We start from the raw sequence: 22,586 nt of genomic DNA, 5'->3' as shown, positions 1-22,586 counted from the left end.
TTGTTAACATAGTGTTGAGGGCTCTGCTTGAAGCCTACCTGTATGAGAATCTCTGGGTTGCAGCCTGGTAATAGGCATTTTTAAAAAGTTGGCAGGGTAATTCAAAACATCTCCAGATTTAATACTGACTGTAAGATCTCCTATTTTTCATCAGTTCTCGAGATGTACATTTGTCATATTTGAAATGAGATTGCATCTTAAATTGCTTTTCTTCTCGATTAAAGTATGGTTTGTCTAAAGAGAATTTCTACTTGTTTTTGCCAGGCATCTGGGGACCAACCTGAGACCACCTTAAAGTCTTTGCTTGTTTTGTTTTATTTGTTTGCTTTTGGACCACACTGGTAGCTTTAGTTTTACTTGTTTGTTTTTAGACCACACAAGTAGACTGTCGACCTGCTTGGAATTCAGTTCTCAGGGAGAGATTTTCTTCCCCTCTCCTTCCACCTAAGGGCAATTTGAGAAATATAGTTTCATGTTGTTCCTTTCTGCATGGCTGTTTTATTTATCTTATGCTGAAGATCTTGCCCTTTGATATAGAGCTTTATGTAGGAATATTATATAAATTTAAATATAAAGCTTTTTCTTTTTCTTTCTTGCAGTTCATAAAGTAATAGTGCATCATTGTAATTGCTGGCTTTATAGATTTAACAGAATGCAATAATAGCCAAAGTCTCTGATTTGAACACAAGGCCCTTTGTGATTTGTTACCTGCTCCCCCCTTTAACCTCATTTCCTGTTGCTCTTTCCCTCCCACTTCATACTGTAGGGAATAAAATTATCCACATTTGCCTTGTTTCACATTTCACATTTCTTTGCATGTGCTGTTCAAGTCTTCTTTCCTTAACCCTGATTTCTCATTCTACCTCTCCTTTGCTTCATCTCAGTACCTTGTATGTACCTCTATCAGAGGACTCACCATACTTTATTGTGATTATTTGTAACCATTCTTTCTCTCCTTTTAGATTGTGAGCCCCTTGAGGGCAGGGACTGTGTTTTATTTTCCCTTTGTATCTTTAGAGTCAAATGCATGGCTTATAGATGCTCAATAAAATGGCATGTTTGTTGACTGGTTCAGTTGTTTTTAAAGGGCTTAAAAGTTAAAAGCCCTTAGGTGTCAGAACCATTTTCCAGAGACTCTTCCCCTAAGCATTCAAGAGAAACACACTTGCAAAAATTATTGGTGTGATTTGTTTTCTCTGTCTTTGACTTTGAATCCCTTAGCTTGTTGAATTTTCCTTGTCTTTATATCAGGAATGAGATAGCTGTTCGTAATAGAAATTTTAAGCATTTTTCAAGCCAACATATCCCCACTCTTCCTTTTTTTGTATTTTAATAACAGTATAGCTGGACAATAGGACCATTTGTAAAACCCATTCTTGGCAACCAAGAACCAGAAATTGGATGTAACTCATCTGGGTCAGACCCAATAGATACAATAAATATTAATCTTGTGTTGTTTTTTATCCATTTCATTTTATTCTATTACTGTAATAAATGGAATAAAAATAATAGAAAATTATCTTAGCTATTTCCTCTTTTCTCGTTGAGTCTGTTAGTATATATATTTTATATATACTAAATTGTGCTACATATACAGTTTTTTCCTGCCTTTTCTATTTATATTTTAGGTTCCTCAGGTTTTTATGTAGTCTTCTGTTGTCATTTTCATTCTATATATAATTTTCCATCAAATGTATATTCTGTTATTTGCATGCCTTTTTGCCTACTGTTGGGCTTCCTTGGTGGCTCTGCTTTAGTCTTTGTACCTTCCAGTCCATCATCCACATTGCCACTTTTGTGATTGGTACCCGTTTAGAATGTTTCCAAGACTTACTGTTGCCTATAGGATAAAATTTTAACTTATCTGTGTGATGTTTAAGGCCTTCCTTTGTGCCTGTCTAGTCAGTCTGGTATGTGTTCTTCCACCGTGACATCAGCCTGTCATTGAAATGAACTGTTGACGGTCTGTTCCTCCTCTAAACTGTAAGTTCTTTGGGAACAGATGCTGCATCTTAATCACCATACAGTCCCACACTACAATCTCAATACACTGCACACCCCACCTCCCCCTGCACCAGTTCCTCTAACTCTTCACACTTTCAGCTACAATAATAAGTCCTTTTAGCTCTATGATTCATCCCTTATTTTCTCATCCAGGCCTTTGCATAGCCCTTTACTTCTCTTGTCCCATTGTTAAAATACAATTTATTCTCCGAGGCTCATCTCCAGGACTACCTTTAAGAGCCTTTTCCTAACCGCTCTAAGCAGAGTTCCTGACAGTGTTTACTTCAGACCCTCCTGTTGTGTGCACACCCTCATTGTGGCATCAGCCACCTGTAGTTGTAATTGTTTGCCCTCTTGCTTCACAGGTTAGAAGGCTCATAGAGAGAAGGGACTTTTTTTTTCCTCTTAATTTTACTGCCTCCTGTAGTACCTAGCATATGACTAGGTATGAAGTTAAATATTTTGCCAAATAAATCATGAATGAATGGTGAAGATAAAAGCATACACATCTTGACATTTTTGAGACATTAATCTTGTAGGACTCAAAATTGTATACAGAATTAATAATATAAGAATAAAATTATTGACATGTACAGTAAAATTGAGAGACCTGCTGTGTGGATCCAAGTCAAGAATTGAGCTCAGTTATTCACCAACAACGACATTATGTCATTTTAAGACAAAAAGTGTCTGCCCAGGAGTTAGGAGTGGAATGACTCCAGTCTTGGTGTGGATGTGAGATAAACCTGATTGTTCTTTCCTGTCCCTTTTGGTGATAGTTCTCCTTAGTAACCTGTATTAGTTTTCTGGAGAACTTACTTAATCACAACACATTGTGGTATTTTGACCAGATTGAAAGCATTTTGGTGGCATGTAGTCTTTGATGACCCAAGATACTCAAACTGTTCCTCATTTCGGCCAATTCTACATGTTGGTCAGTTGTGTGACATACATAGAAAATGCTACCTCCATTTTACTTACTGTTATAATGGATTTGCTTTGGGTACCTTAACCCAATGTTAAAATTCTTTCACTCCTTATGAAGTTTAAAAACTTCTTAAATTCAAGATCCAAATTTTTCTTCTTAAGGAAATGACTGTTTACATTGCAGTAAATTCTTTATTTTGACTTCCCATCATCCCTTTCATTTAATGTAATATTTTACAGTATCTCAGAATTTTAGAACATGAAGGAACTTGAGATACTATTTCATAAGTATTCTGAAGTTATGTCCTGTTTTAAACTCAGTTAAATGCTTCTTTGAATCAGGACTCCTTTGCATGTTTTGAAGTGAAGGTTTACTTAGCTTTCTCAGTGCATTGCTCCTACGAACACAGGTAAGTAGAACGTCACCTGTTTATTGGCTAAAGGAGTCCAGGAGAAGGGATTGATGCGATAGCACCCTTTGTTATCTGTCAGGCAGGGAGACGAACCCACTCAAAGGAAATTGAATTCTGCTGTTTGTGTCTGCAGCCCACATCTTAAGTCCTGGGAACTGACTCCTCAGTTCAGTGAAGCTGATCATTGTTAAGTCTTTACTTAGGAAAGAAGAAAAATTAAACTTGTTTAGTATCACGTGGATTGTTTATTCTACTACGTTTTCAGCAAGAGTGAGACAGATGCTGATCTAACATCCAGTGTCAATCTCATTATCCTTGAAATGTTTTTTGCTGTTCTCCTCATTAAACAAAAATGATGATAACTGACTGTTTGCCTTCTTAGGGCAAATATGTTTTGATTGAAAGAGTTGAAAAAGATCCCAAATGAAGAGCATTATTTTTTTTGTACAATAAAACTTTTTGGTGAAAAAGATACATTCTAGGAACATCATTTCTTATTAAAAAAAATCCATTTTTTTAAACTGGATATCTGTTAAGAAATCAGATTGAACAGAAATGAGATCACACAGTTAAATACCAGGAAAACCGTGCCAGAAGTACAGAAGTGGATTGTATCAGATTTGTGGAGAACACGTTCTGGGTGAAGCTAGATTCCAGGTTGAGGTGGTTAGAAAGATACTGGGGGCAATGAGCAAGGTCAGGCCATGAGGGCAACCTACATTCAGACTAGCTGTCTTTAAGGATCTTCCTGTCATCTCTGAGGAAGCCTATACTTGAGCTGAGCCTCTTATCCTTGGATAAAGCTGTGAGTGTGAGCACTAGTTCTGAAATGGTAGAGCAGTATCTGGGTAAGTACTAATCTAGGAAAGGGTGAGGAGCCCTAAAACTTAAAAAATATTAAATAATGAGTAATGACAGATATTTGGGAAAGCATTATAATCATTTGACAGTCTGAGATAGAGAGGTGAAAGAGAAGTCTTGAGTATAAGGAGCATGCCCCTTGGGCTTGTGTGCCTTTTCTTATGTCTACTTATGAAAAATACCATAGACATTTTTCACAGAACTAGAACAAATGCTTTTTAAATTTCTGTGGAAATACAAAAAACCCCAAATAGCCAAATAAATCTTCATAAGATTATAGGAATCATGCTCCCTGGCTTCAGACTATCCTACAAAGCTAGAGTAATCAAAACAGTGTGATACTGGCACAAAACAGCCATAGATCAATGGGGAGCAACATAGAGAGCCCAGAAACAAACCCACTTGCTTATGGTCAATTAATTTGCAACAAAGGAGGAAAGAATATACAATGGAGAAAAAACAGTCTCTTCAGTAAGTGGTGCTTGGAAAATTGGACAGCTACTTGTGAAAGAAAGAAATTATAACATTCTCTAACATCATAAACAAAACTAAGAATGGATTAAATGTAAGACTGGATAGTATAAAACTCCTAGAGGAAAACATAGAACACTCTTTGATATGAATTGCAACCATATTTTCTTGGATGTATCTCCTAAAAGAAACAAAAACAAATGGGACCTAATTGAATATAAAAGCTTTTGCACAGCAAAAGAAAACATTGACAAAATGAAAAGACAACCTACTGAACGAGAGAAATGTTTGCAAATGATAAGACTGATAAGGAATTAATATCCAACATATATAAACAGCTCATTTAATTCAACATCAAAAAAAACAACCTGATTTAAAAATGGGCAGAACTGAATAGACATTTTTCCAAGGAGGACGTGCAGATGACCAACAGGCATGTGAAAAGATGCTCATCATCACTAATCATCAGGGAAATGCGAATCAAAACCACAATGGGATATCACCTTGCACGTGTCAGAATGGCTGTCATTTAAAAAAAAACGTTGCTGAGGATATTGAGAAAAAGGAATCTTTGTACATTGTGAGTGGGGATGTACCTTGGTGCAGCCATTGTGGAGAACAGTATGGAGGTTTCTCAAAAAACAAACTGGAGTCCATTATACAGAGTGAAGTAAGCCAGAAAGAAAAACACCAATACAACATGCTGCTGCTAAGTCGCTTCAGTCGTGTCCAACTCTGTGCGACCCCATAGACGGCAGCCCACCAGGCTCTACTGTCCCTGGGATTCTCCAGGCAAGAACACTGGAGTGGGTTGCCATTTCCTTCTCCAATGCATGAAAGTGAAAAGTGAAAGTGAAGTCGCTCAGTCATGTCTGACTCTTCGCGACCCCATGGACTGCAGCCTACCAGGCTCTTCTGTCCATGGGATTTTCCAGGCAAGAGTACTGGAGTGGGGTGCCATTGCCTTCATACTAATGCATATATATGGAATTTGAAAGATGGTAACGATAACCCTATGTGAGACAGAATAAGAGACACAGATGCATAGAACAGTCTTACGGACTCTGAGGGAGAAGGTGAGGGTGGGACGTTCTGAGAGAATAGCATTGAAACATGTATATTATCATATGTGAAACAGAACACCATTCCAGGTTCGATGCATGAGACAAATGCCCAGGGATGAGGCAATGGGATGACCCAGAGGGATGGGATGGGGAGGGAGGTGGGAGGGGTGTTCAGAATGGGGAACACATGGAAACCCATGGCTGATTCATGTCAATGTATGGCAAAAACCACTACAATATTGTAAAGTAATTAGCCCCCAACTAAAATAAATTTATTAAAAAAAAAAACAACTAAAAATAGAACTAGTATTACAACAATTCCACTTCTGGGTGTATATCTGAAAAAAAGCAACACTAATTTGAAAAGATTCATGTTCATAGCAGTATTGGTTACAACTGCCAAGATATGAAAGCAGCCTAAGTATCCATAAACAGGTGAGTGGATAAAGAAGATGTGGTATATACATAGACAATAAAATACTACTTAGCCATAAAAAATGTTTTAAGAGCATGCTTCGAAGACCTTGTAAGTAGGGGACCCAAAATTTGAACCAGGCAGACAGATTCCAGAATACATGCTTTTTTTTCTTCCCTAGCTTTGTTGCGATATAACTGACATACAGCACTATATAAGTTAAAGGTGTACAGCATAATGATTTTCCCTACATATCTTTTGAAATGATTTGTTGTTGTTTAGTTGCTAAGTCATGTTTGATTCTTTGAGACCCTGTGGACTGCAGCATGCCAGGTTTCCCTGTCCTTCACCATCTCCTGGAGTTTGCCCAAGCTCATGTCCATAGAGTCGATGATGCCATCCAACCACCTCATCCTCTGTTGTCCCCTTCTCCTTCCTTCAGTCTTTCCTAGCATCAGATTTGAAATGATTACCAGAATGAATTTAGTTAACATCTATCACTTCATATACAGAAAAAGGAAAGGAATAAAAATATTTTTTCCTGTGATGTGAACTCAGGATTTACTCTCTGAACAACTTTCATAGGTAACATATTAGCTATGTTAACTATGGTCATCATGTTGTACCTTACATCCCCAGTACTTATAACTGGGAGTTTGTACCTTTTGACTACCTTCATCCACTTCTCCCTCTACCAACCTCCCATCTCTAGTAGTATAATCTCTCGTTCTATGAATTTAGGATGATGGGGGTAGAAATTTTTTTTATATCCACTTGTGAGATCATAAAGTATTTGCCTTTGTCTGTCTGACTCAGTTCACTTAGCATAATGCCCTCAAAGTCCATCCATAATGCCCATAAATGGGCAGGACTTTTTGTTTTTGTAATGGCTGAATATTATTCCATTATATATATATACCACAACTTCCTTCATTCACTAACTATTAGGCACTTAGGTTGTTTCTGTGTCTTGGCTATTGTAAGTAATGCTGTGGGCGGCGGGGGCAAGTAGAGGGGGTCCCATCATGTGTTTCTTCAACGTAGTTTTCTCATTTCCTTTGGCCATATTTCAAGAAGTGGAGTTGCTAAATCATATTGTAGTTCTATTTTTAATTTTTTGAGAAAACTCCATACTGTGTCACAAAGTGGTTGAATTAATTTGCATTCCCACCCACAGTGTATAAGGGCTCCACGTTCTCACCAAAATTTGTTATCTCTTGTCTTTCTGATGCTAGTCATTCTGACAGGCACGAGGTGATATCTTGTGGTTTTATTTGCATTTCCCTAATAATTAGTGAGGCTGAGTATCTGTTAGCTATTCATGTATCTTTGTTGGACAAATGTCTATTCAGGTCTTTTACACATTTTTTATTGGATTGATAATCTTTTACAATTTTTAGATTTACAGAAAATTGAGCAGATAGTACAGCAAATTCCCACATACTACCTCCTACACACACACACAGTTTCCCCTATTACTATCTTGCATTAGTATGGTACATTTGTTAAAGTAATGTGGTCAGTACCGTAATAACTAAAGTCTGTAGTTCTTGTTACTGTTTGCTGTTTGTTTTGTACAGTTTTAATGAATTTTTTAAAATCCATGTCATAGATCCATCATTACATTATCCTACAGAATAGTTGAATTACCATAAAAACTCCCTGTATTTTCACCTATTCATTCCTCCAGATCCCTAGCAACCACTGATCTTTCTGCTCTTTCTATAGTTTTGCTTTTTCTAAATTGTAATTTAAGTGAAATTACACATGACATGGGCTTTTCAGACTGGTTTCTTTCACTTACCATTATGCATTTCAGGTTCTTCTCTGTTGTTTTTACTTGATAGTTCTCTTTTTAATTATTGAATAATATTCTGTTATATGGATAATTCAGTGTTTGTTTATTCATTTACCTATTGAAGGACATGTTGGTTGCTTCCAGTTGTAAAAAATTATGAAAAATCTGTCTTCATTTTTTGTGTGAACATTAAGTTTTCAACTCTTTTGGGTAAACACCTAGGAGCACAGTTGTTGGATTATACGGTAAGGCAGTGTTTAGCTTTGTAAGAAGCTGCCACACTACTTCCAAAGTGGCTATTTCATTTCTCATTTTTCATTTTTACTAGCAGTGAAGGAGAGTTCCTGTTGCTCTGTATCCTCGTCTGCTTTTGGTGTTGTCAGTTTTAAAATTTTAGCCATTCTAATAGGATGTAATGGTATCTCATCTTCTAATAACCTAGGATGTTGAGTACCTTTTCATATGATTAATTGCTGTTTGTATATCTTCCTGGGTGAAGTGACTGTGTCTTTACCCATTTTAAAGTTGGATTCTTTGTTTTCTTATTGTTGAATTTTAAGTGTTCTGTATATATTATTGAGTACTTTATCAGATCTGAGCTTTGAAAATATTTTCTCCCAGTCTGTGACTTGTCTTTTCATTCCTTTAATAGTGTCTTTCACAGAGCAGGAGGTCCAGCTTAATTATTTTTCTTTCATGGATTTTGCTTTTGGTGATACTTCTAAAATCTCATCACCAAATATGATATCATGTAGGTTTTCTCCTATGTTACTTTCTAGTAGATTTATAGGTCAGTATTTTTACATTTAGGTCTGTGATTCATTTTGTGAAAGGTGTAAGATAAGTGCCTAGATTCATCATTTTAAATATGGGTGTCCAGTTGTCTCAGTGCTGTTTGTTGAAAAGATTATTCTTTTTCCTTTGAATTGTCTTTGCTTCTTTTGTCAAAAGTTAATTGACTGGATTGATATGGATCTATTTCTGAGCCCTCCAGTCTCTTTCACTGATCTTTTTGTCTATTTTTTGGTCAGTAGCACACTGTCTGAATTAGTATGGCTTCACAGTAAATCTTGAAATCAGTCCTCTGACTTTATTCTTCAATATTATGTTGACTATTTTGAGTTTTTTTGCTTCATATAAACTTAAGAATCACTTTGTCAGTACTGATTGATACACAGAATGGCTTGTTGTAATTTTGATTGAGATTTCATTTAAGCTTTAGATCAAGTTGGGAAAAACTGATAGCTTAACCAAATTGAGTCTTCCTTCCAATAACCATGACTCTCTGTTTATTTAATTCTTTGATTATGTTTCACCAGAGTTTTGTTGTTCTCTGCATGTAGAACTTTACATATTTTGTTAGATTTGTATCTTAATGTATCATTTTTGGGGGGTGCTAATATAATGGTTTTGTGTTTTTAGTTTCAAATTCCACTTTCTCATTGCAGTATATAGGAAAGTGATTGATTTTGAATATTAATTGTGTTTTCTGCAACCTTGCTATAATCACTTAGTTCCAGGAGTTTTTGGTCAGTTCTTTCATAGACTGTGTTAACACCTGTAGAAAACCTTGTCATCTGGGGACAAAGTTATTTTTTCCGTCTTACTGTATTAGCTGGGACTTCCAGTACAGTGTTGAAAAGCAGTGGTGAGAGGAGACATCATCCTTGCATTATTTCTGATCTTGATAGGAAAGCTCTTAAGTTTCATACCGCCAAGTATGAAGCTTGCTGTAAGGTTTTTGTAGATATTCTTTATCAAGTTGAGGAAATTTTTCTATATTCCTAGTTTGCTGTCAGTTTTTATCATGAATGGGTGTTGGATTTTGTTAAACGGTTTTTCTGCATCTGTTGATAAAATTTTTATTTTTTCTTTGTTGATGTGGTAGATTACATTCATTGATCTTTTCTAACTTTTCATACCTGTGATAAATCCCACTTGGTCTTGAAGTATATTTCTTTTCATACATTGTTAGATTTGGTTTGTTAGATTCAACTTTATTGAGGATTTTTGCTTCTACATTCATGAGTGCAACTGCTTTGTAGTTTTGTTATTTCTTTATCTGAGTTTGGTATTAGGGTAATGCTGGCCGCATAGAAGCAGTTAGGAAGAATTCCTTCTGCTTCTATCCTCTGAAAAATGTTGTAGCAAATTGATACTATTTCTTCCTTAAATTTTAGATAAAATTCACCAGTGAACCCACCTGTGCTTGATGCTTTCAGTTTTGGAAGATTATTAATTGTTGATTCAGTTTCTTTAATATATACAGGCCTATTCATAGTGTATATTTTTTTCTTGTTGAGTTTTGGCAGATTGTGTCTCTAAGAAACTAGTCCATTTCATAAAGGTTATCAGATTTGTGGGCATAGAACTGTTCAGTGTTCTTTGACCATCCTTTGAATATCCATGGATTCAGTTGTGATGCTCCCTATTTGTAAATTTCTGACATTAGTAATTATATTCTCTCTCCTTTTTTCTTAGTGAGTTTGGCTAGAAGCTTATTGACTTTATTAATCTTTAAAAAAAAAAGCTCGTGGTTTTATTGATTTTCCTCTATTACTGTGTTCACTTTAATTGATTTTACTCTATTTGTTATTCTGCATCTTTTCTTCTGCTTACTTTGGATTTAATTTGCTCCTTCCTTTCCAGCTCTCACAAGTAGAAGACTTGATTTTCTATCTTTCTTGTTATATTTCAGTGTTGCAAATTTTCCTCTATCACTGTTTTTGTTACGTCCCACAAATTTTGGTTTTACATTTTCATTTAGTTCAAAATATTGTAAAATTGTTCTTGATATCTCATCTTTGACCATATTTGTAAGTGTAATGTTTAATCCGTAAGTATTTGGGGATTTTCCAACTGTTACTGATTTTTCATTTTGCATGATTGAAATTCTAAACAGTTCCCTATTACACCTTACCCCTAGTACCTGACAGTCATCATTCTACTTGTTGTATCTATGAATTTGTCTACTTTAAGTGGAATCCTGTAGTATTTGTCTTTTTGTGACTGGCCTATTTTACTTAGGATAATGTTCACAAGGTTCATCCATGTTGTACCATATGACAAGACTTCCTTCTTTTTAAAGGCTGAATAATATTCCACTGTATGTATGTACCACATTGAGTTTATCCATCCGTCTATGGATGTTTAGGTAGTTTCTGTATCTTGGCTGTTGTAAATAACATTGCAGAGAACATGGGTGTTCACATATCCTTTCTAGATCCTATTTTTAGTTCTTTTGAATATTTGCACAGAAGTATGATTGCTGGAAGTGAGAAATAGATTTAAGGGACTAGATCTGACAGACCGGAGAAGGCAATGGCACCCTACTCCAGTGCTCTTGCCTGGAAAATCCCATGGACGGAGGAGCCTGGTAGGCTGCAGTCCATGGGGTCGCCAAGAGTAAGACATGACTGAGTGACTTCACTTTCACTTTTCACTTTCATGCATTGGAGAAGGAAATGGCAACCCACTGCAGTGTTCTTGCCTGGGGAATCCCAGGGACGGGGGAGCCTGATGGGCTGCTGTCTATGGGGTCGCACAGAGTCGACCACGACTAAAGCAACTTTAACAGCAGCAGCAGCAGATCTGACAGACAGGGTGCCTTATGAACTATGGACGGAGGTTCGTGACTTGTACAGGAGACAGGGATCAAGGACATCCCCAAGAAAAAGAAACACAAAAAGGCAAAATGGCTGTCTGAGGAGGCGTTACAAATAGCCATGAAAAGAAGAGAAGTGAAAAGCAAAGGAGAAAAGGAAAGATATTCCCATCTGAATGCAGAGTTCCAAAGAATAGCAAGGAGAGATAAGAAAGCCTTCCTCAGTGATCACTGCAAAGAAATAAAGGAAAACAATAGACTGGGAAAGACTAGAGATCTGTTCAAGTAAATTAGAGATACCAAGGGAACATTTCATGCAAAGATGGGCTCATTACAGGACAGAAATGGTATGGACCTAACAGAAGCAGAAGATATTAAGCAGAGGTGGCAAGAATACACAGAAGAACCGTACAAAAAAGATCTTCACGACCCAGATAATCACGATGGTGTGATCACTTACCTAGAGCCAGACATCCTGGAATGTGAAGTCAAGTGGGCCTCAGGAAGCATCACAACAAACAAAGCTAGTGGAGGTATTGGAATTCCAGTTGAGCTATTTCAAATCCTAAAAGATGATGCTGTCAGAGTGCTGCACTCAATATGCCAGCAAATTTGAAAAACTCAGCAGTTGCCACAGGACTGGAAAAGGTCAGTTTTCATCCCAATCGCAAAGAAAGGCAATGCCAAAGAATGCTCAAACTACTGCACACTTGCACTCATCTCACACACTAGTAAAGTAATGCTCAAAATTCTCCAAGCCAGGTTTCAGCAATATGTGAACCATGAATTTCCAGATGTTCAAGCTGGTTTTAGAAAAGGCAGAGGAACCAGAGATCAAATTGCGAACATCCGTTGGATCATCGAAAAAGCAAGAGAGTTCCAGAAAAACATCTACTTCTGCTTTATTGACTAAGCCAAAGCCTTTGCCTGTGTGGATCACAATATACCATGAAAAATTCTTAAAGAGATGGAAATACTAGACCACCTGACCTGCCTCTTAAGAAACCTGTATGCAGGTCAGGAGGCAAGTTAGAACTGGACATGGAACAACAGACTGGTTCCAAATAGGAAAAGGAGTACATCAAGGCTGTATATTGTCACCCTGTTTATTTGACTTATATGCAGAGTACATCATGAGAAACGGTGGAATGGAAGAAGCACAAGCTGAAATCAAGTTTGCCAGGAGAAATATCAGTAATCTCAGATATGCAGATGACACCACCCTTATGGCAGAAAGTGAAGAAGAACTAAAGAGCCTCGTGATGAAAGTGAAAGAGAGAGTGAAAAAGTTGGCTTAAAGCTCAATATTCAGAAAACTAAGATCATGGCATCTGGTCCCATCACTTCATGGGAAATAGATGGGGAAACAGTGGGAAGAGTGTCTGACTTTATTTTGGGGGACTCAAAATCACTGCTGATGGTGACTGCAGCCATGAAATTAAAAGACGCTTACTCCTTGGAAGGAAAGTTATGACCAACCTAGATAGCATATTAAAAAGCAGAGACATTACTTTGTCAACAAAGGTCCATCTAGTCAGTTCAGTTCAGTCGCTCAGTCGTGTCCGACTCTTTGCGACCCCATGAATTGCAGCACGCCAGGCCTCTCTGTCCATCACCAACTCCCAGAGTCCACCCAAATCCATGTCCATCGAGTCGGTTTTGCCATCCAACCATCTCATCCTCTGTCGTCCCCTTCTCCTTCCGCCCTCAATCCTACCCAGCATTAGAGTCTTTCCCAATGAGTCAACCCTTCGCCTGAGGTGGCCAAAGTATTGGAGTTTCAGCTTCAACATCAAACTTCCAATAAACACCCAGGATTGATCTCTTTTAGGATGGATTGATTGGATCTCCTTGCAGTCCACGGGACTCTCAAGAGTCTTCTCCAACACCACAGTTCAAAAGCATCAATTCTGCGGCGCTCAGCTTTCTTCGCCGTCCAACTCTCACATTCATACATGACCACTGGAAAAACCATAGCCTTGACTAGACGTTCTTTTGTTGGCAAAGTAATGTCTCTGCTTTTAAATATGCTATCTAGGTTGGCCATAACCTTCCTTCCAAGGAGTAAGCGTCTTTTAATTTCATGGCTGCAGTCACCATCAGCAGTGATTTTGGAGCCCAAAAAAATAAAGTCTGACACTGTTTCTACTGTTTCCCCATCTATTTCCCATGAAGTGATGGGACCAGATGCCATGATCTTAGTTTTCTGAACGTTGAGCTTTAAGCCAACTTTTTCACTCTCCTTCTTCACCTTCATCAAGAGGCTCTTTAGTTCTTCTTCACTTTCTGCCATAAGGGTGGTGTCATCCGCATATCTGAGGTTATTGATATTTCTCCTGGCAATCTTGATTCCAGCTTGTGTTTCTTCTTGCCGAGTGTTTCTCATGATGTACTCTGCATAGAAGTTAAATAAGCAGGGTGACAATATACAGCCTTGACGTACTCCTTTTCCTATTTGGAACCAGTCTGTTGTTCCATGTCCAGTTCTAACTGTTGCTTCGTGACCTGCATACAGGTTTCTCAAGAGACAGGTCAGATGGTCTGGTATTCCCATCTCTTTCAGAATCTTCTAGTCAAGGCCATGGTTTTTGCAGTAGTCATGTATGGATGTGAGAGCTGGAGTATAAAGAAAGGTGACCGCCGAAGAAGTGATTCTTTTGAACTGTGGTGTTGGAGAAGACTCTTCAGAGTCTCTTGGACTGCAAGGAGATCCCAGCCAGTCCATCCTAAAGTAAATCATTCCTGGGTGTGTTCATTGGAAGGACTGATGTTGACAATGAAACTCCAATACTTTGGCCACCTGATGCAAAGAGCTGACTCATTTGAAAAACCCTGATGCTAGGAAAGATTGAGGGCAGGAGGAGAAGGGGACGACAGAGGATGAGATGCTTAGATGGCATCACTGACTCAATGGACATGGGTTTGGGTAAACTCCGGGAGTTGGTGATGGACAGGGAGGCCTGGTGTGCTGCAATTCATGGGGTCACAAAGAGTCGGACACGACTGAGCGACTAAACTGAACTAATGATTGCTGGATCACATGGTAGTTCTACTTGTAACTTTTGAGGAACATTTTTTTTTTTTACAGTGGCAACACCTGTTTTATTATCCTATCAACAGTGCACAAGGGTTCCAATTTCTCCACTCTCACACCAAGTGTAATTCTTTTGTGTTTTACTATATTTTAATAGTCGCCATCCTAGTGAGAGTAAGATGACTTCTCCTTATAGTCTTGATTTGTATTTCCCTGATGTTTAGTGATATTGAGCCTCTTTTAGTATGCTTGTTGGCTGTTTGTATATCTTTTTTGAATTGTCTGTTCAGATCCTTGCCCGTTTTTAAAGTCTCTTATTTAGTTTTTTGTTTAAGTTCTTGGAGTTGTTTATATGTTCTGGTTGTTAACCCCTTATCAGATATATGCTTTGCTAATATTTTCTCTGTGTTTTCACTCTTCCTTTGCTTGTTTTCTTTGCTGTGCAGAACTTTCTAAGTTTGACACAGTCCCATTTGTCTCTTTGCTTTTGGAGCCTGTGCTATTGGTATCATATTCAAGAAATCATAGACAAATCCCATGTCACAAAGTTTTCTCCCTCTGTTTCTTCTAGGAGTTTCCAGTTGATATTTGTATATGATGTAAGATAAGGATCCATCTTCATCTTTTGCATGTGGATATCTCGTTTTCCCAACACTGTTGAAGAGGCTGTCCTTTCTCCATTGTTGAGTCTTGGCAGCCTTTTTGATTATTTGGTCATATATTGCATGGACAGTTTATTTCTTGGCTCCCTATTCCATTGGTCTTTATGTCAGTACCATATTGTTTTGATTATTGTGTTATTACGGTATGTTTTGAAATCTAAAATCTATATTTTAAAATATGGTATTTTATATCTACCATAGGGATGATTTTTGAAAAATATTTGGTGAAATATTCATTAGAGAATCTCTTTTTGTAAAGGAAATTACTCTTTTCTAACTCATGTTTTATATATTTGGATTTTTTTCAGCTCTATTAAGATTTCTATTTTAAATATTCTAATATCTACTGTATATTGAGTTGATTTCCTAGTCCAGTTAATCTTTTGCTAACATTAAAACAAATCTGTTTATAAGAATACTGCTGTTTAATTTCTCAAGTTCCTATCCATTTAGTGGCCTAGAGACATATGTTCTTTTTCTGTGTGTTATTTATTATTTTACACTATTAGATATTAATAGAATGTGTGTTCTTACTCATTTATTACATATAATTGTAGGATTAGTTTGTACTGATTAAGCCAAAATACTGTATGAACCCAGAGGTCTTGAGTGAGGTTTTTTGCTGATGTACTATACTCGTTGAAAGATTGACTGAGAGTGAGTGAGAAAGATAAGAGGTTTAAATTGAAGAATCAGGGGGAGAATATCAGTACATAGGGTTCACTGACCCAGAATATTTTCTTAGAACACAACATTATTTTTAGAGTCATAGAGTAACATGACTTTTATTTTTAAGTAGATAATGCATTTAGAAGTTTCCTGAATAAAAGATATACAAAAACAACCTCATCCCTATCTACTCTCTACTCTGAGTCACCTTCCCTTTATAAGTAACCACTTTTATTGGCCTATCTATTTTTAGGAGTTTGTAATACAGATTCACATACATAGGAAATTATATTTTTTATACCCCTTCTTTCACAAAATTTAACATACTATATGTACTCTATAGTATTTGTTGTGTGTATGTTTGTGTGTATAAGAATGTAGTCTGGGAATTATCCTATATTAGCATGTAGAGTGTGTCCTTACTCCTTTTTGCTGCTGCATAAATAGTCCTTTGTGTTTGAGATGTGCCAGTTAATTATCCAGTTTCTTATGGAAGGGAACTTGGATTGTTTCTAGTCTTCTGTTATTATAGTTAGTGACTTAGTGAATGATGATGAATATAAAGAATTTCATAAAGATATGATTATATCTTTTCCTTACAGAAGTTGTCAAATTGCTCTCTGTAAGGGCTAATACTATTTTGGATGTCTTCTAGCAAGGTATGAAAGAGCTTATTTCACCATATCCTTGTCAAAAGACTACTTTTGAATTTCCTGATTTGAGCAGTTCAGTAGGTACTAGGTAATACACCTCAATGTAGTATTTTTTTTAATAAACTTTTGATGTTGGAAAAATTTTAGTTTTTACAGGAAGGTTGTGACAGTAGTACAAAGTGTTCCTATGTACCTCTCATCCAGTATTACCTGACACACAGACTTTATTCTGATTTCTCAGTGTAGTTTTAATTTGGATTTCTTATAAGTGAGGTTGAGGTTCTTTTCATATGTTTAGGATTCATTAGCATTCTCATGTCCTGAACTGTTACTGGTCCAGTTGTCTCTTGAGTTATTAGAAAACAAGAGAGGAAGAATCTGAAGGAAGAGAAAAGAGAAGACTAAGAAAAAGCATAATTTGAGAGAGAATAAAAGGATCACTATCTTGAAACACCCGAGTTTTTAAAAAAAAATCAACTATCACATCCCTTAGGTCCTGTCTAATATCATTAGGCTCTTTCCCCTCTCTAGTGATGAAAATCTCTACCTGAAAATTTCAAAATACCCCCTTACTCATTTTTGTGGTCTGTAGTTCCATGAAAGTAGCTCATTGCTACTAATTTTCACCAGTAATACTTGTCGTTTATATAAAATGTAAATTCTTCAAAGTGGGAGAGGAATGTAATTTGTTGGCTATCAGCAAAAAAGACTACAGGGATGAATAATCTTGAGTATAATACAAATCTAGAACACTTTTTAGAATAAATCAGCTGGTGGATGGATTTGGATCACTATGTTATCTTGTAGAAAGTAGCCTTGGACGCTTTTCCACTTCATTTTCTTTTTTTGTACATTTGGAAGAAAATGTAAGTGAGGTCTCTGGTCAGGTTTTAGTAGAGAATCTCAGAGAAGCAAAGTCAAGAATTGTGACTTAATTAACATTTGTGTGATCTATTGGTACAAGATTTAGAACTGCTTGGTTTGCAGGCTATCAGAACCTTGGAGAGCTCCAAGCAAAGGAGGGGATGGTGCTTGGGTTGCCTCTGAACTTTGAGATGTACTAGTTTGTCATTAAATACTTTGAAAGTAATTTGAAGCCTGAGGATTTTAACAATACATGAATTTCTTAAAAGTTATGATGAAATAAAAGTTCATCGCATTTCACATTAGGTGTAAGTAAAGTTTTATAATCTTTCGAGAGCAAAGACTTGCATTTAGGTTAGAGGTTTTCAAAATGTTCAGCATCACTTTGGATCGTGTTCACAAACCCTACTTCAGATCTGCTGTGTCAGAAATTGTTTGATTCAGTCAATCAAGCTCAGCAATCTGTTTGATTCAGTCAAGTGATTCTGGTGAGTGCTTAAGTTTGAGAAGCACTGTTTTAAAGGCTTTGATAATATTAAAGGAGAGACTTGTGAACCTTTTTCAGATTCCTGGACTTCCTTAGAGTTAAGTATGTGGGATCTTAGGAAGATGATTTATTCCACCTACCTCTTAGTTCATAGATCTGCATGGTCAGAGCCTATGTTAGTATACACTGGCTTCCATTTCACTGGGATTTAGATATACAGTAGCACTGCTGATTTTAGGTTTGTGAAACTGATCAACTCTACTGTAAAAATACGTATATACTTTTTAATATTTTTGTTTTATATTGGGATATAGCCAGTTAACAATTTTGTGATAGTTTCAGGTGGGTAGCAAAGGGACTCAGCCATATGTATACATGAATCCATTCTCCAAACTCCCCACCCAGGCTGCAGCATAACATTGAGCATAGTTCCACATGCTATGTAGTATGTCTTTGTGGTTATCCATTTTAAATATAGCAGTGTGTACATGTCCATCCCAAACTCCCTAACTATCCCTTGCCTGCATCCTTTCCCCCTGGCAACCATAAGTTTCTTCTCTTAAGTCTGAGTCTGTTTCAGCTTTGTAAATAAGTGCATTTGTATCATTGGTTTTTAGATGCCACATATAAGGGATGTCATACAATATTTCTCATTCTATGTCTGCTTTGTTTCACTCACTATGACAATCTCTAGGTCCATCCATGTTGCTGCAAATTGCATTATTTCATTCTTGTTAATGCCTGAGTAATATTCAGGTGTATATATGCACTACATCTTTTTTCCCCATTCCCCTGTTGATGGGCGTTTTGGTTGCTTCCATGTCTTTGTTATAAACAGTTCTGCAGTGAACTTTGAGGTGTGTGTATCCCTTCACATCATGTTTTTTTTCTGAGTATTTGCCCAGGACTGGGGATTGCAGGGTCATATGGTAGCTCTATTTTTGTTTTTCTAAGGACATCCATAAAATATTTTCTCCCAGTCTGTAGGTCAGCTTCTCATTTTGTTTGTTTCCTTTGCTGTGTAAAAGCTTTTGAGTTTAAGTAGATCCCATTGGTTTATTTTTGTTATTTTCATTATTCTGGAAGACGGATCAAAAAAGATATTCCTGCAATTTATGTCGGAGAGTGTTGTGCCTGTGTTTTCCCTTCATATGTTCATTTTATATATATGCTTACAGCTTCAATGGACATATGGTTTTGAATTTTTGTCGTACTGTTTGAAAGTGCTTTGTAATCATCTAGCCTCCTATCCAAACTCATTGTTGATAATTGATATATGTTGTAGTTAAGCATATTCTCTTTGTTCCTGCTACACTGTCAGTCTGGAATTACCTTTCATCACTTATTCTGTGTCTTATGGTATTGTTATCTATCTTAATTTAGAAGGGAGCCAGTTACACATGTTGTACAGTCAGTGTTTGTTGTTACTGGATTCAGTGGATTAAAAAACATAATTTTGGAAATTGTATAGGAAAGAAAATGCAGAGCTGGAAGAAGAGATACATTAGAGTTTTTAAGTGAATGACATTCTTATAAGTGTTACTGTTAAAAGACGAACCTTTACAAAATAAGGTGTACTGGCCCTTCTGTCTTATTTTGTTGCTTGCATCAGAGGGATTGGATATTGGCAAATAGTCCAGAAATAAGCATTCAGAAAATTTGAAAAATGAATGAAAATAGGAGCTTTGTATAATATTGCTTCTTTTTACATTAAAAAAAATTATCAATAATTCATAGGTAACTTGAAAATTTTCTTAATGTAAAATAACTTTAAATGGGGAAATCTTATAAGAGTTTGTTTTCATTTTAATTTTTAATGTTTATTTTTAACAAATCCTTGAATGCCTGGTGCATTGGGTCCACAATAACTTGTTTCACATGCATGGTGGTCAACTTGCATTTACTTGTAAATAAATCTTTTTATCTTTTGCTATTAAATGCTTGTAATGTATTATCTTAAGCATTTAAGTTCATGGCTGAACAGAAAATAATCTTTTAACTTATCTCCTTTTGACCAAGGAGTTTTTTATTATAGTTATAGTGGAAGAATCACTGAGCTCTGTGAGTTGAGATCCTGAAACCTGTGCTCAACTCACCAGAGTTTTTAACCTCATTTTTCTGATGTATAAGATGTTTCTAGCTCTAGATATCATGTAACTTTTGTTATTTGTAAATTTTTTTGGTCTTGCTTTTAAATATGACCCTGTTGGTCAAAATGTACTAAAAAAAAAAAAACCTGTAAAAATGAAAATTATGCAGATTTTATGATGCTGAGATATTTACTTTATTAAATATTGCTTGAGTAACCATTTAGTTATGTAATTATGTGATTAAACATCTGGGTTCTGGTCTACGACTCCCCTTAGGAACTATTACTTTTTAAGATTTTTGCCAGGAAAGAGTAACTACTATATGACTTGAGTAAAGCTAATTGGAGTCTAGATCTTCCAGAATATCTTTGTTTATTCTAGTTTTCCTCTTGACAAGTTGCTATAGATTTTAAAAATTGGGGGAGGGGACTCAGGAAACAATCTGAGTATCCCTATTCCTTTCTTATAAATTTTTTGACTGCTTTTGTTTAAATTTTCTTCTTAGAAGTCAGCTTTTACCTCTTGGGGCTCAGGGACTGTGCGGAGTGGGACTTGGGCCTTTACTGTATGTTGCGTGCTATTGATGAGCACAGTGTAGTTTCTCATTAGGGTTTTGGTGCAGACGAGCTTATTATTAGATGTACTGTAGACCAGACAGATGACCCTAGTTTACCCATTGTTTACAAGATGCCCATTACTCTGTGCTCTGTGGAAAGAAGAAATGCAGCGCCTCCTAGTCTTCATATTTGTAGGGTGTTCTGCAAGCTCTGCAAGTTGTTGAAAGTGAGGCTATGTACCTAGGTGACCAGTGTATAGTGCTTCTTCAGGAAATCTTCATATTAATGGTGTCTTCTGAATAAGCATCCCCAAATATGGTAGGGGTCCTAATCTTTTAGTCCAGACTGCGTCATTGAGCTTGTTAGCAGATAATACATGAGATGTTTGCATCTCCTTCATGGTGCGTTTTCAGATTTCTCAGTATATGATGTGTTTGTGAATATTGATAGTGTATTCTCTGGTCACTTTTTTTTAAATGGCAGCATGGCCTTTTTTCTCTTTATTTCCTATAGCCATATTACCTGGTAGTTATTATTTCTGGTAGGAAAGGAAGAACATGAGGGATACGGCCAGGCTTGTTTTTAAAGGGTTTACTCATTTGAAATGGAAATAAGCACACACTATCCATCAGTGGTGCAAGTCCCTTCCAAAGAACTAAAATTCAGAAATATGTACACAAGTTAGCCTCTTTACTATAAGTATCCAAAAGAAGCATGACATACAGCCATACCCCTCTTCTAAATCAGAGGACAGAAAAGACATACACTGGGCACCGGTCATGTAATTCAAAGATGCAGCATAATATTTTGTTAAGGCAAGCAGTGTTCTGAGTCCCATCTGAGTAAGGTGCTTGGCAAACATGGAGCTGAGTGGTATTGGAGGACTGCTTTCCACATTGCCATCTCTGGACATGACCCATGCCCTCCAGTACCTCGGCAGGTCTCTGACAGTTCCCAGGCTCATCTGTGGGCAGCTGTGTTGCTGGACCAGTTTTGAAGTTGAATAGTTTTGGAACTAACCAGATGTGGGTGAGACTTGGGACATACTGCAGGAGAAATAAAGTAATGACTTTTTAAAAAACATACCCACAAAAACAATGTTTTAAACCCAGTGACCACCAGATATGTGTGTTTGGGAGGAAAACCTTGAGAGACAGGAAGTTCTTTTTGTATACAGGAGTGTTTACAAGTGTAATATTTTCATACTCAAAATGAGGAACTATGGACAGAGATTTCTCTGTTTATCTCTGGGTATTATACCTAGCTTTCTGCCTGACCCATTAAGTAAGCACTTAATACGTTGAATTCATGCTAAACCAGGATTTTGTATATTTTACAAACTTCTATTGATTTACTCTGTAAACTATTTCTCTGGTATGTGTAGGAAATAGGTATTATTTCTACACGGTACTTGTTGTTTGATTGCTCAGTCATGTTGGACTCTTTGCTACCCTATGGACTGCAGCACGCCACACTTCCCTGTCCTTCACTATCTCCCAGAGTTTACTCAAACTCCTGTCCATTGAGTCGGTGATGCCATCCAACTGTTTCATCCTCTGTCCCCTGCTTCTCCTCCTGCCCTCAATCTTTCCCAGCATCAGGGTCTTTTCCAGGGAGTTGACTCTTCACATCAGGGTGACCAAAGTATTGGAGTTTCAACTGCAGCATCAGTCCTTCCAAAGAATATTCAGGACTGATTTTCTTTAGGACTGACTGATTTGATCTCCTTGCTGTCCAAGGGACGCTCAAGAGTCTTTTCTAGTACCACAATTCGAAAGAATCAATTCTTCAGCTCTCAGCCTTCTTTGTGGTCCAGCTCTAACACCCAGAGATGATTACTGGAAAAGCCATAGCTTTGACTGTTACAGACTTTTGTCAGCAAAATGATCTCTGCTTTTTCATATTTTGTCTAGGTTCATCATAACTTTTTTCCTAAGGTGGAAGCTCTTTTCATTTCATGACTGCAATCACCATCCGTAGTGATTTTGGAGCCCCCCCCCCCAAATCAAGTCT

The 22,586-nt window shown here is 36.9% G+C and overlaps 1 protein-coding gene and 2 long non-coding RNA genes across 10 annotated transcripts in view; all 3 read left to right on the top strand.

Annotated features, from left to right (window-relative positions):
• Window positions 1-22,586, top strand: part of EPC2 (enhancer of polycomb 2) — a 250,165-nt gene that overhangs the window by 171,525 nt on the left and 56,054 nt on the right. The window lies entirely within an intron of this gene.
• On the top strand, window positions 2,330-11,803 carry LOC145542201 (uncharacterized). Its single transcript, XR_014079650.1, has 2 exons — window positions 2,330-5,401; window positions 11,501-11,803. It is a non-coding gene; the product is annotated as an uncharacterized LOC145542201 (long non-coding RNA).
• LOC145542203 (uncharacterized) lies at window positions 11,824-20,161 on the top strand. The gene is made up of 3 exons (XR_014079652.1): window positions 11,824-12,288; window positions 14,121-14,205; window positions 17,915-20,161. It is a non-coding gene; the product is annotated as an uncharacterized LOC145542203 (long non-coding RNA).

Source organism: Giraffa tippelskirchi, chromosome 3, assembly GCF_054371585.1.
Source record: "Giraffa tippelskirchi isolate mGirTip1 chromosome 3, T2T-mGirTip1v1.2.pri, whole genome shotgun sequence".
NCBI lineage: Eukaryota > Metazoa > Chordata > Mammalia > Artiodactyla > Giraffidae > Giraffa > Giraffa tippelskirchi.
Note: the sequence above shows the minus strand (reverse complement) of the source record. Positions and strands in the feature narration are given on the sequence as shown.